The sequence below is a fragment of the Chiroxiphia lanceolata genome, chromosome 9, assembly GCF_009829145.1.
Source record: "Chiroxiphia lanceolata isolate bChiLan1 chromosome 9, bChiLan1.pri, whole genome shotgun sequence".
In the NCBI taxonomy this organism is placed as follows: domain Eukaryota; kingdom Metazoa; phylum Chordata; class Aves; order Passeriformes; family Pipridae; genus Chiroxiphia; species Chiroxiphia lanceolata.
In genome coordinates, this window is record NC_045645.1 from 28814666 (window position 1) to 28829562 (window position 14897).

Consider the following 14897-nt stretch of genomic DNA (forward strand, 5'->3'; position numbering starts at 1 on the left):
TTTCTTAGGTGCCATTTAGTCTGGGCTTAGGCTTAATTCTAGATCAGGTTCATCATTATTTCTCTGATATTTCAGAATTCCAGACTGAAAGCTTTAAACAAGAGCTGACATTACCAGGTGACAGGGCCCAGTGAGACATCAGGAACAGACTTTGGGCTGCTTGACACTAAAGCACAAAGGTGGAGCAAAATCCCAACCCCACAGGAACATCTGCATGGAACAAAAAACCAAGAGCCCCAGAGATCTTCCTGATAAGACTGCTGGCATAAATAAAATAAAACAAAGTCAAATAAAACAAAGGAGAGAGGAGAAGAGAAGAGAAGAGAAGAGAAGAGAAGAGGAAGAGAAGAGTAAGAGAAGAGAAGGAATAAGAAGAGAGGAAGAGAAGAAGAGAAGAGAAGAGAAGAGAAGAAGAAGAGGAGAAGAGAGAAGGATAAAAGAGAAGAGAAAGAAGAGAAGATGAAAGATAAGAAGAAGAAAGAGGAAGAGAGAAGAGAAGAGAGAAGAGAAGAGAAGAGAAGAGAAGAGAAGAGAAGAGAAGAGAAGAGAAGAGAAGAGAAGAGAAGAGAAGAGAAGAGAAGAGAAGAGAAGAGAAGAGAAGAGAAGAGAGAGAAGAGAAGAGAAGAGAAGAGAAGATCATAAAATAATATTCTGGTTTTTTTCATTTTATCAGTTTTACAGCCTGTCTGTAGTCCAGCATAAGCTGACACAGTTTGAAGGAAAATGTGTGTCTGATCTCCTTGACTTTCCACTCCAAGCAGGTGCTTTAGGTGTGTGCATGAATCAGGTGTACAGAGAAAAAAGAATGCTGCAGTTTGGAATAATTTGTTTTGTACTGTTATGGGTCTGTTTGAAAAATCTGAACAACTTTCATAATCCTCCACCTAAGATGTATGAAATTTCTTTAATAGTACCTGCTGATTTCTTCTCAATATGAAACTGGAGTTCGTAAAATCTGCCATTATCTGCTGAAGGTGCCAGAGGGTTCCTTGTTCTTTTATTCTTCCTTCTAAACTGGGAGAGGGGCACTCTATCTCCTTTGTATCATCTTCTGTTGCTGCCAGAATGTTTACAATTTATTCTTAATTAACCACAAAAGGATTCTGTAATCAGTGGCAAAGATCAAAACTGTACTACTCTCTAAATATTGTAAAAATGGTAAATATTTCTGTGAGTATATTTTTCAATTCATTCATTGTGGTTTGTTCTCAAGCCTTCTCTGGTTTGCAGAAGTATAAAAAGCCCATACATTTTATTGTTCTCTTGAAGGAATTATCCATCAAATTATAGAATCACAGAATGGTTTGGGTTTCCTTGGAAGTGTCCAAGGCCAGGTTGGATGGGAATTGGAGCAACCTGGTCTAGTGGAAGGTGGCTGTGAGGGCCCTTCCAACCCAAACAATTCTGGGATCCAATGATTTTTCAAAGCATGAAGGATATGCTCCTAAATCAATTAGAAATGCCCCAAGTGTTTTAAAAAAGGAACATCATGGTTGGTGTTGGCAGCTCTGACCAAAATGCAGCTGAGAACTGGAAAGCACTGAGAAAGAAATGCACTATAGTGGAGAAAGGACTCTTTGTTTGACATATAACAAGAGTTAAAAACCAGAACAGCTCTTTTCATTCTCTCTCTGAAAGGTCTGTGTGCAGGTGATTGACCAAGCTGGGACACATTCCCTTGAACTGGGTGCAAATAATCCAGGTTGTATTTTAAAAAGAAGTAAGCAGACTTACTTTTTTTAATTAAAAAAAATAAATAAAATCAGATGTCTGTGTTGGTGCAAATTTATATGAAAAAATATTTAATGTTTACTTCCTGACACATTAATAGATTTTGGCTGAACTAAACCCTCACTGGTGCATTTTTTCTTGTTTTCTGTATTTTCAGAATACTCCAAAGCAGTGATAATTCATAAGAGTCTGGACAAATGCAGGTGATGCCATTTGAGTGGGACAGTTAATATTCTGGAGGGAAGGGAGAACATTCAGAGGGACCCTGGCAGGACCCTGGGAAGTGGGTCTATGCCCTGGGTGATCCCACAGAACCTTTGTGCCCTGGGTGATCCCACAGAACCTCTGTGCCCTGGGTGATCCCACAGAACCCTCCATGCCCTGGGTGATCCGACAGAACTCCTGTGCCCTGGGTGATCCCAGAGAATCCCCATGCCCTGGGGTCATCCCACAGAACCCCCGTGCCCTGGGTGATCCCACAGAACCCCACATGCTCTGGGTGATCCCACAGAATCCCCCATGCTCTGGGTGATCCCACAGAACATCCCATACCCTGGGTGATCCCGCAGAACTCCCATGCCCTGGGTGATCCCACAGAACATCCCACACCCTGGGTGATCCCACAGAACATCCCACACCCTGGGTGATCCCACAGAACATCCCACACCCTGGGTGATCCCACAGAACATCCCACACCCTGGGTGATCTCACAGAACCCCCAGTGCCCTGGGTGATCCCACAGAACATCCCACGACAGCAGGGCTGCATTAGAGGAGCTTTAAGGTCCCTCCCAACCCAAACCATTCTGTGGTTCTGTGATTCTAAAATCCTCCACTGTTCAGGATGCATTTGTGCCATCACTTCTCCACAAAACTGCTGCAATGTAGCTCTTCCTGAGCACTGTTTTCTCTTCCAGAGTCCCAAAGTTGCTCCTTGCCTGCACTGACACCCCCCCACAACTTCATCCAGCAGCACAAGCACCAGCAGGGAACCAGGTGCAAGAACTTTCAGATCTAAGCATCTCGTTTCTCTTCTTTTTTCTATCTGTTTAATAAGTGTTCTTAGCAAGTTCTCCCCAGCATCCAGCTGGTATTGCCACTGGCTTAGAAAAGTGAAACTGTCTTTGTATTCAGATGAGAGTCAACAGGGGTAAATATTAAAGGAGTCCAAATATATACTTGAGACAGATGCCATTTTAAGCAAGCTGAATAAAAATAAAAGCATGTTTTGGAAAAAAAAAACAAACCAAAAACCAAAAAAAAAACAAACCAAAAAGACTAGCACATTAATAAAAAGAATAGCCCCTGGCAAGGGCAAGGTGTCTGATCCAACTCGATAACCATATTCATAGGGTGTTAAATGAGCCCTGTGTTATTGTGATGTAAGGAAAAAAAGTACAGAAGTGTTAAATGGAGCTTGAGGCTGTTTTGCAGATTTCTCAGAGCTTCAATTATTGGGAGCCAGGAAGGCTGAGGGGAGGTACAGCTCCAGAGAAAAGTTTGAACATTAATTGTAACATTTAAAACAAAGTCAGCTGCAAAATATCCATCATCTTGCAGTGCCAAGGGTTGGAGATTGAGCAGCTCCTTTTCCGTGCTTACGTTGCTAAAACCTCTCATGGAATGACGGGAATTTCACCCTTGGAAACAAAGGGATATTGGAGATTACACTTCCTGGGTGACGCGCAGTCACTGCCAGGCTCCAACACTCTGGGTTGGGAGGGACCCACCAGGATCATCCAGTCCAACCTCAGCCCTGCACAGACCCATCCCCAAGAGTCACCCCCTGTGCCCGAGAGGATCAACCAAACCCTCCTGGAGCTCTGGCAGCCTTGGGGCTGTGCCCACTGCCCTGGGGAGCCTGGGCAGTGCCCAACCACCCTCTGGGGGAAGAACCTTTGCCTGAGATCCAACCTGACCCTGCCCTGACACAGCTCCAGCCCTTCCCTTCCACAGGTTGTTCAGCCCTTAGAGCTGACTTTGATCTTGTCCAACATTAAATCCCTGTAACCTGGGTTCCTTTTCATCCAGTCTCCAGCTCCAGATTTGAGTGTTTCCTGACTCTGGTTTTCCTCCTCCACTAGTGCAGCCAGATGGTGCAGATGGAAGTTTGTTAGTGAATCACACAGAGATGAACAGAGTGTGAACTCTCAAGAAAAAATTAAAATTTAAGGTTAGTCTTTCATGTGCCAAGAAGGGTCAGGTTGGATCTCAGGGAAAGGTTCTTCCCCCAGAGGCTGGTTGGCACTGCCCAGGCTCCCCAGGGCAGTGGGCACAGCCCCAAGGCTGCCAGAGCTCCAGGAGGGTTTGGCTGATCCTCTGGGGCACAGGGTGGGATTGTTGGGGTGTCTGTGCAGGGCTGGGAGCTGGACTTGATGATCCCTGTGGGTCCCTTCCAGCTCAGGGTATTCCATGGTTCTATGTCATCAACCAGAGACTGCAAACCACACATCCTGACATTCCAGGTCTCCTTATACATGGACATCTCTGTGCTGACAACTTCCAATTCCTTCCACACTCTCATCCTTGCCCTGCAGGCTCACCAGGAATATTCCTGCTCCTCAGGAATATTTCACTGGGTCATTTGTATGAGTAGTAAACACTGGAAAGAAGAAAGCCCAGAGGAAACCTCTTCTAACCTTCAGCTGCACAAGTCCAAGCTTTGCCTGGATGCTGTTCATTTATATCCCTGACTTTTCTGCAGAGGGTTAATATTTGCAGTTATTCCTAAGGTTTCCTGCCCAGATTCCAAACATATGTATTGTGTGTGCTAGTGAGGGGATTTTTTTCAGGGAGAAAAGAAAAAGATCTTTCAGTCCTTAAATTCACTATCATTTGTATTCTCTACGCATAAAAAGCCACATTGTTGGATAATAAAAATTGATGCAGGGCCATTGAATTGAACAGGGAAATGTGGAATGAAACACGAGATCTTTGTTTCAAGGTTTTCCACCTGTTAGATTGAAATCATGTGAGAAGGTCTGTTACAATCCACTATTTCCATGCTATTCCTCTAAGTTATGTTTGGGGGGGAATATCCAAAACTGTCTCCTGTGTCTAATCTCCAGGCAATATGTGCCTTAATCCCATTATTTTGCATGTTTTTCCCATTCATCCCATAATTTTGCATAGAGCATGTTTGTCAGTTTGCATGTCCATATGGGATGTAAGATGCAGTGTATGAAGAGGCTTCATTTTGAGATTTGCACATTACCCAATTTAGCATGAAAGTATTTTCTCCTCCTTGCAAATGTTAGATTGGAAAGATACATTATGCAATAAAATCCAGGGAAAAATGCCAAATCTGCAGGAACTCAGCATCATGAACATATTTAAAAGTGACTGAAAAAATAACTGAAACATTTATACTCTCAACTTGGAAGTATGGAAATAAACTTGAACTTAGAACCAAACAGCTTCTGCCTTCAAGGAGTCTGACATTTGCATCCCTAATAGGCCTGAGATTTCTAACAGAAAATCAAAATATCTCACTGAAAATTGAAGATATAAATATAAATATATATATATACACACATCTGTTTATATATGCATTACTTAGAAACAGTTTCAGCTGCTCAGAGCCTGTGGCAAGGCAAAATTTTTCCATGGGTATTTAAAGGGAGCTGCAAATTTCGTCCCCCCAGATATAATGCTGATCTGGTTCATGCCTACTAATGATATTTAAAGAACTGGATCTTTCCTAAACAGCATTTTCCTAAGAGCCTTGTAATATGTCCAGAGATTATTACCCAGCAGAACATTTGAAGTGTGTAAGACAAGTAAAAACCTCGAATATTCACCATTTGCAAGAGCAACGTGTTGGCAGCATAATTATCCAATTGATTGCAAGAAGTATTTTTTTAAAGTCTTGTGCAATGATTTTTTTCAAAGATTTTTCTCCTGCTTTGCTGCTAAGAAAACCCAGGTCATAAAATGAAGGAATGAAGCTCTGTGTTTATTCCTAATAAATTTTTTTATTAAATGATCTCTAGTAAAATGAAAATTACCGTTTTTTTTTTGGGGGGGGGGGGTTCATCCTCAATGCAGCCCTCCATTGTAAAAGGGAATTAAAACCTCCGTGCATTAAATCCCAAAAGTGTGTCCAGAGCTTACACTCCTCACCCTGGAAGTTTTATCTTCCAAAATATCTACCTCTTTTTTTTTATAAAGTAGAACAAGAACATTCCGATTTACATTAGATGACAAGGAGAAAATTAGTTTCAGAAATTAGATCCTTCTAAGAGTTCTGGACCAAGACAATTTGTAATCAACTAAATATTTTCAATTTGACATGTAATTAAATGCCGTGTTTCATTTCAGACTTAATGAACTTTTTTTTTAATCAATTAAAAATGAAAACACTCCTTTAAAATGAAATGGTGTATTTCATTTAGAAAATGCTGAAACATTTCACATAAAAATCCTCTTTTTCCATATGAAATTAATGACTGCATTTTATATGTGTTTACTGATAGCTTTGTTCATGCAAAATATACTTTTCAACGATCTTAATAATCTTCAAAAAATTGTACTCACCTCTATAAAGTTGAGCACAGTCTTTGCCAAATGGGCTTTAGAGAATTTTGGAGTAAAAATTAAAGTTGTAATGCTTGAAATTTATCATGTTCTTAGTTTATTTGTCTTTTTTTTCTTTTTTTCTGAAGGAAGACATACCCATAATTTTTCACCCACTGAACACTCTATAGAGTGTTCATCTCAAGAAGCTTTTACTGTCTGTGCCCATATTGCCTGAAGTTGTGCCACCATTAGCTGGGGCTACAGACACAAAAAAGTGCTTTAAATATTAAGCAATACTTTTTATTTCTTTGTTACATCATCACGTAAACTCACCTGGATGTGAAAATAATCAGAAATGCTCCTATTAAATAATAATTTATATTAAAATGATACATTATATTGAATAATTACAATAATCAGGAATCCTGCTAAATAATTGGAATCCTGCTATTATGTAAAATGAGAAAACACCTATGAATTTGGAAAGTCTTCAATGTCAGATGCCAACCCAGTTCCTGTCTAAAGGGAAACTGTAAAAAAATTTGAAAATTAAGGATAATGAACTTGTGTTTATCAGGCACTGTAGGGAATCAGTCATTTCTACTACCAGACCCTCTGGCACAGAGTACAAGAGAGGCTGCTAATTAACAGTAGTTTGTTATTAATCACACTTGTTCCCTCTCCATTCACTCCATGAAGTACTTGCACTACAAGTGCTCTCCTTGCTTGGAGAAGAGCAGCTGGATCTATTCCTGTGTATTCAAACAGACAGATGTTGGAGGGACTGGAATTGCCATACATTTGTCTGAAAAAATGCTCTTATGGTCTCAATCTTAAGAATAATATTTCTTAAGGTGACTCCTCTGCTCCAGCACTGGATATAGAGCATTTGAGCATTCCCAAGTATAGAACTTCATAAACTCATTATAGGGAAATTTAGAGGATTGTCCCTGGAAAAACAAAGATTAAATTGGAATTGGCTCACGCTGATGGGAGTCACAATCCCTGAAAGTGTTCAAAAAACAAGCAGATGTGGCATTTTTTGCTGTATTTCAGTGGGGATGGTGATGATCTCTCAGGTCTTTCCCAACCTTTATGATTCCAGGAGTGTTTGCTTCTGGGATATGTGAATGGTGAATTCACAGCCTCTCTAGGCAACCTGTGCCAGCTGGTTCTTTTCATGGTAACAGATAACAACAATCATTTCTTTTGTTTAAATGGAGTTTCTTTTATTTCACTTTGGCCCACAGCCACTGGACACCACGGTCAGAACAAATCTCTATCTCCCTTACAGCTTTTCTTTGGGTCTTTATACACAAAAAAGGGAGGGGTAAGATCCCCTCACACTTCTCTTTCTCAAGGTTGAACAGTCCCAGCTCACTCAGCATCTCTTCATGCCCAGTCCTAGACACCACAGTCCCGAGGTGATGTCACCAGGGCCAAACACAGAATCCCAGAATCCCAGGGTGGGTCAGGCTGGAAGGGCCCAGTGCTCTCACCTTGCAAGGCCATTCCCACCTTCAGGTGACTTCTAAAACACTTGGCAGCATTAGGGAACACACTTGAGCCTAATTTTACCCATTTTGGAAATGCATCCAACGATTGTTATCCACAGACACACAGCTCAACAGGTCAGGACAAGAACTGAGGAACAGCTAATTCCTACTCTGCTAATGAGCTGAAAAAAAAAAATAGCACCTCCCAAAGTGTGAGGTTATTACCTATTTTTTGTTATGTTATTGACCTCATTAAACTCAAAGCCAGAAAATGATAACTGTCCCTGGAAATTGTAATTTTCCAATGTGTTTCCTCCTTTCTTCTTCAGATTAATTTAATGCAATATAATTGCACAGAACGGTTTCTTTCAGCTTTCGTTTGATAGACATTACTGCTGTGTGCCCATAGAACTCTTAATTCTAGAACTAGGCATTAGATCAGCTATTAAAACTGAGAGCAGATGTGAGCTAATTCCATATGAGCAAAAAACACAGCTGGAAGTTTGTGGGAATGTGCCACGTACCAGTGTGAACTCTGCCATGGTGTAACTGTGCTGAACCCAAGCAAAGCTCTTAAGGGCTTTAGAAAATTTTGGAGTAAAAAATTAAAGTTATAGTGTTTGAAATTTATCATGTTCTTAATTTGTTTGTCTTTTTTTTTTTTATTTTCTGAAGGAAGACATACCCGTAATTTTTCACCCTTTGTTTTTAAAAAGAACTCAGATTCATTTATCTTGGCAAGTCTTTCCAATACACTCAAAAGTTTATTAACATACCCCTGATATTCCTTCAGGAAATCTATTTAGTCTTTCAGCATGCATAAATTTTCTTCTGATTCACATCCATCTGCTCATCCAGTGAAATATGAGAACATTCCTTAGTTAAAAGTTTAGTACTTTCAAGGTTTTGGCTGGCACAGATCTATCCCTCAGCTGGGGGATGCCACTTAAACCACACTTTGAAGAACTCTCTGACCTTTTATGGAGAGAAACTTCAAATCCACCTCCATCTGCCACATAAAAACCTAAATCACGATGCACTTGGGGGAAAAAACAAATAGAAGTGGGTGATGAGGTCTCAAAATCGTTAAATAGAGGTTTTTTATTTTCAACTGAACTGAAATTTTCTTGATTGGAGTATGAGGTGATGGTCAAGAACACGGTGGTGTGTCCCTGATCCTGAAAGCAAGAGGGATGTGCCTGGAAGGTCACTGGACAGCTCTGGAGGTCAGCTCTGGTGGAAACTGCTCTGGTTTCTACAACCATGCAGCAACCTTTGAAGACTGCCAAGTGCACGTGAGAGACGGGATCCACCTGACAAAGTGGGACAGAGACACCTTTGCCAAAAGCTTGGCCCACCTGGAAAGGAGACCTTGAAACTCAGAACTGGGAGCTGAGTGACTCCCTGCTCCTCTGAGGGGCCTGCACTTGCAGCATGAGGAGCAAAGAGGAGGAGCTGGAGGTCTGGGTGCAGTTGTAGGACTACAAGCTCCTTGGGAAAATCCAAGTGTGGTGGGAGCACTGCACTGGCAGGAGGGCAGGGGAAAGCCTGGATCTGGGCCTTGGAACAGGGGATGAGCCAGCTCAGAGTCAGGAGGAGAGGACAGACCAACCTGGGCAATGTTAAATGTCCAAGGCCAGGTTGGACGGGGCTTGGAGCAACCTGGGCTAGTGGGAGGTGCCCCTGCCCATGGCAGGGGGTGGCACTGGATGGGCTTTAAAGATCCTTTCCAACCCAAACCACTCTGTTATTCTGTGATTCTCTGATTCCCTGATCGTGGTGACACTGCTACAGACCACTGGATTGGGAAGAAGTAGATGAGCTCCTCGTGTTTGCAGGAATTCCAGCAGGAACCTCATGGAATTCAACAGAGGGAAAGGCAAAGTTCTGCCACTGGGGAGGAATAAATGCATGCTCTGGTCCATGCTGGGACCACGTGGCTGGAAGTGCTTTGTGGAGAAGGGCCTGGGGGTCCTGGTGAACACCAAAACTAAACATGTGCCCAAAGGCAGCCAAGAGTCCTCTGGGCTACATTTGGAAAAGCACAGACAGAAGTCAAGGGAAGGGTTCTTTCCACTTTCCACAGCAGCAGAAGACACACTTGGAGTGATGTGTCCAGTGCTGGACTCTGGAGATGAGAGGGACACGGACTCACCAGGGGGAGTCCAGCAGAGGACTTTATTTGATGTGGCTTTAAGGAAGGGGTGTTGGACTAGACAACCTCCAGGTTTCTTTTCCAACTTTAACTATTCCATGATTCTGTGATGTTATTCTCCTTCCAGTCTAGTGGAAGGTGCCCCTGCCCATGGCAGGGGGTTGAAACTGGGTGCTCTTTAAGGTCACTTCCGACCCAAAGCACTCTGGGATTCTGTGATCAAAGTAGTTTTCAAAGCAGCATTTGATGTGGGAAAACCCCTGAATGTGCAACATTTTGTTAGGTGGAGCAGCAAGCCTTTTCTCCTAAAAAGCTATGAAATGCCTGATAATAACCCTTGCAAGCTAAAAGCATGGGGATGTTTTAAATAATTTGATGAAAGCATCTGTGAGTGTCCAATGCTTCCATTACAGCAATTCCCTCAAATCTGGTAAGTGGAGAGAATTACAATGAAATGAGCATCAAAGTGAGTGTAAAAATACGAGCAGTTTGACAACAGATGTTCTTTCAAGGGGGAGAGCTGCTGGTCCCCAAACCATTTAATCAATGAAACTTCCATGTGAAATTTAGGAATGACATCAGTTAAGGAGTGGGTACACCTGCAAAACAACTTGTGGTTCATCCCAGCACATCCATCACTTTGGGATTTCTCACCAACAAATCTCACCAACATGAAGTTCTCTGTGTTCTCCAACCTGCACTACTGTACAATCTCTCATTTCTCTTTGAGATAATTGAAGTTGCTTCTCCTTAGGATGTGCTGCTGAGGCATTATTCACACATTTTGCTGCTGTAAAAACAATGGGCAGGCAAGTCTGGCACTTCTTTCTGGAGGTAGCGAGACTGGGGCCAAATCTGAACTTATGGGGGTGAAAATTTATTTATTATTATTTAGTGCAAAATGCTTTAAAAGCCTTGACAGCTCTGGAGCTCTCAGAAATTCTATTTGTTACAGTGTTTTTTTGAAAAATAAACATTTAGTCGTCACAATTAATGTGGTGAATGTCTGGTCCAAGGCTGTAGGGAATTAATGTATATCAATAAATCATAAAGATGAGTAAAGTCTGCCCTTCTAGAGGGTTGGAATATCAATAAAGGAAACTGAAAGTGAAAAATGTATAAATAGACATTAATACATTTAGTTGCAATGTAGAATTAATTTTAATTTACAAGAATAGAAAGGTTTTTGAGTTATTTTAACCCCACTCTTTTCCAACTGGGAGGATGACATTATTTACCTGAACAAGCAGAGCAAGGTGAATGAAGTAACTGGAGTGCAGTTATTGTGCTGTAGAGATTATAGAAACCAGAATATTGCATGATTTATACACAGAAGTATTGCAAAACATGTTCACCTGTGAGAATCAATTGAGACTCAGCTCCAGAACATTTCAGACTATTTCTTGTGGGTGTTTGCTTGTTTAGATTGCTGGGATCTCTGCACTTAGAATTACTGCTACCTCAAATACAGAACAGAAACCATCTAATCATCTGTACCTGAGAGGAAAAAATTCCCACATCATGATTGCATCACCCTGGAAGCCCATTCCTTCCTCATCCTTCTGGTTATTCCCTCTCAGATGAGTTTGGGGTAGCAGGAAAAAAGGGTGATGCCCCTCCACTCACTCTGTGTGTAATGGTGGCAGGAGTTCTTCCAGTAATTAATCAATGCCCCCTTAGATAATTAGAGAATAATTCTACATTTATATCCCACTGAAATGGACTGGAATTCTTTTTATTCCAGCTGTGTGGAATCTGGTCTCTATTTCCTTTCCCCATACATGGAAGAGAGTTGTTCAGTGGGGTCAGCACAGGTCTGGGATGTGTTTTACCCTGTGCAGGAAGGGAACATAGAATTGTCAAAAGACACTCCTGTGCACAGAGAGAAGTTCTCAGGTGCTGTGAGAGGGAAGGAAAGATTTGTAGTGAAAGTCCTGGCTTAAATCAGAAGATCAAGGATTTTTTTTTTTTTTTTTAATAACAATGATGTTAAGGGTTAATTAGGTTTGGGGAGGTTTTGGTGACCAACGTTTAAATGCTAATATTGTAAAATTCTGCAGACATATCTACCAGGAATATTTATTTGTCCTGTTGTGGACTTCCCACCCCTGGAAGTGTCCAAGGCCAGGAGCAACCTGATCTAGTGGAAGGTGTCCCTGCCCATAGCAGGAGGGTGGAATGAGATGAGCTTTAAGGTCCCTTCCAATCCAAACCATTCCATGATTCTACTATTTATCAACTTTCTTTCCAAGTCAGTAGAGTCAAAAAACAGTGAGCAAAGCAAAAGAAAGAGAGTAAATTCATGAAACTGCTCACACCTATCAGGAAAAGGTGATAAAACCTATTCATGGCTGCAAAGCACTTCCAGTGGAAGCAAGACAAATCACTTCTTAATCCCTATAAACTATTCAGGAACAATCAGGGACTGTCAAAGGAGCTGCAATTATTTACAAATTTGAGGGTCTTTCTCCTTCCAGCAATAAAATTTATGTAACAACCCTAAGTGCTATTTCACTTGGATTGTCTTCATCACTTTTACACTTTATCTTCAAATAAAATGTGAAGTTAAGCAGAAAAATTCAGATGTGAAAATGATGCGATGTCACAGAAAGGTCTTTTGCACATATTTCTTCCTCCCTATTTTAAAGAACAAACCAGCATCAATACCTGCTCCCAATTTCCCTTCCTTTTAATATTGATTCCAGAAGTTCTGGTGGAGGGTTGACCTACAAGACATATTAAATTACAGTTTATTTTTGTTTGCTATTGTTTGTGCCTGCAATTTCTAGATTAAAAAAACTTATGAGGACATTAAACAAAACTGAGCTTTTCAGGTTCATGAAGATCAAAGATTACACTATAATTTTTATTGTATGCTTTATTATTACTAGATAAAAAATAATGCAACCCCAGAGTTTTACTGAAAGACTTGAAAAGGCCTCTTATTATAGAAAATATGCCCATGTCTATTGGTTTATTCTTTACCTTTCTACTGGAATAGGTAAATATTCTATTTCATTTGTATTAGTGCTAAGATCCCCATTAAAATCTAGGTTAAGCACAGAATAAAAAGAATCTCACCTGTTTTGGTGTATTAAGCAGGTTTTTACCTTTGTCCAATATGTGTCAGATCAGCAGAGCTTCACACAAGCAAGTTTTAATTACCCGAAATGCAAAATTAATAGTTTCTACATGATTTAAACAAACACTTATTTATTTAGATCAAAGAAAGCAATTAAAGGTATTTGGACAAATTTTAATTACACAAAACATATTTGTATTTCTAACCCAAAGCCAGTTCTATTGAATGTTGTTTAAAAATGCATTAGTCTCATTCAGGGAGTATATTAATCCTAAAAGTTCTCGAAAAGTTTGAAAAAAAAAAAAGAACTTTTCACTTTGTTTTCTAACTCACACCACAGGAAACCACGAGAGGTGACCTTGGGGCTGATGTTTGACTCCTTTCTGGTCATAACTAGTGCAAACAAAATACCTCTTACTGCACTGAAAATGGTCTAGACTCCAATCCACCACATTCCCCACGGGCTGCAAATGTATCCAAAATCTGGGGGGGTAGATACAAGGAGGAAGCAAGAAATCTATCAAGATATTATTTAATTTTTTAAAAAATCAAATAAAAGCATGAGCAGAAATATGCAAACATCCTACTGCTGCACAGTTCATATTTTCTCTGCATTTTGTGACACTCCAGCCAGCACTGTGGAAGAATTAACAATTTAATCCCAGCTCAGTGTTAATACAGCCAAGCTGAGGCTTCTCAGACAGATGTGAAAAGCAAGTTGCTGTCCAGTACCATAAGGGGGGACTTCAGAAGAGTTGCTGGAGTGGAGACCATCAGGACTATGTCCCTCTGAACCATACCTTGTTACCCTCCTGCCTCCCACAGTCCTTCCTCTAATTTTTTCCCTTCACTGGGGTGCAACCTCTTATCACCAAGAAATTTGCTTTCCAGTCATCATCCACAAAAGGCACCACCCAATTTTCCTTTCTTTTTCAAGTGCTTCTCACGTCACAGAACCACATTCACAGAATCCACCAGGTTGGAAAAGACCTCTGAGGTCACTGAGTCCAACCTTTGACCCCAGCCCACCTTGTCACCCAGCTCATGGCACTGATGCCACATCCAGGCTCTGCTCAAACACCTCCAGGGCTGGGCACTCCAAACCTCCCTGGGCAGCCCCTGCCAAGGCCTGACCATTGAGGATGAACCCCAAAATAAAGAACAATCTTCATTTTACTTGAGATGATGTAATGTGGAAAGTTATTGGAAATAAACATAGAGCTTCATTCCTTCATCTTACGAAATGGATTTTCATAGCAGTTGTGCCAGAGGGCGTTCAGCTTGGATATTTGGAAAAATTTCTTCCCTGGAAGGAGTAGTTAAGCAGTGGAAAGGGGGTGCCCAGGGAAGTGGTGGAGTCCCCATCCCTGGAGGGGCTCAAAACTCGAGCACTCTGCAAGCTGGTTTAGTGGCCACGGTGGGACTCGGTCAAAGGTTGGACTTGATGACCTTGGAGGCCTTTTCCAAATGATTCTGGGATTCTGCATTTCTGTACAAGGTTGCAGCAGTGAACTCCCAGCAGTGCAGGCTCACAATGTTTTCACAGGACCTGTTTCAGGTCGAGGGGAAACATTAATTTCTGTGTGCTTGGGGTTGTTCAAGCCTTGCCCAGTTCCATCACAGTGAGTAGCACTTTATTCAGGGTCACATTCTAATTTTCCTAGGAGTGTTACATGATGTCTTTCCCTGTGATTTTGTACTTGAGGGAGTAACATAAGGCATGAAATGCTACTTGATATGAGTAAAGGTTCAGGAATCAACCAGAGGGGTTGGAACCAGATGATCTTTGAGGTCCCTTGTAATCCAAACTGTTCTGTGATTCTATGACTGTATGTAAGTGCATAATATTAAAGCATAGTCAAGGAAAAGTGATCCTGAAAGAATGCTCTAGGATAAGTATAGAAAGTAATTCAATT

The 14897-nt window shown here is 41.2% G+C and overlaps 1 long non-coding RNA gene across 1 annotated transcript; it reads right to left on the bottom strand.

Annotated features, from left to right (window-relative positions):
• Window positions 1-8869: 8869 nt before the first annotated feature.
• LOC116791166 lies at window positions 8870-13366 on the bottom strand. The gene is made up of 4 exons (XR_004358627.1): window positions 13315-13366; window positions 12567-12625; window positions 11138-11187; window positions 8870-9026 (listed from the first exon to the last, which is right to left on the bottom strand). It is a non-coding gene; the product is annotated as an uncharacterized LOC116791166 (long non-coding RNA).
• Window positions 13367-14897: the final 1531 nt, after the last annotated feature.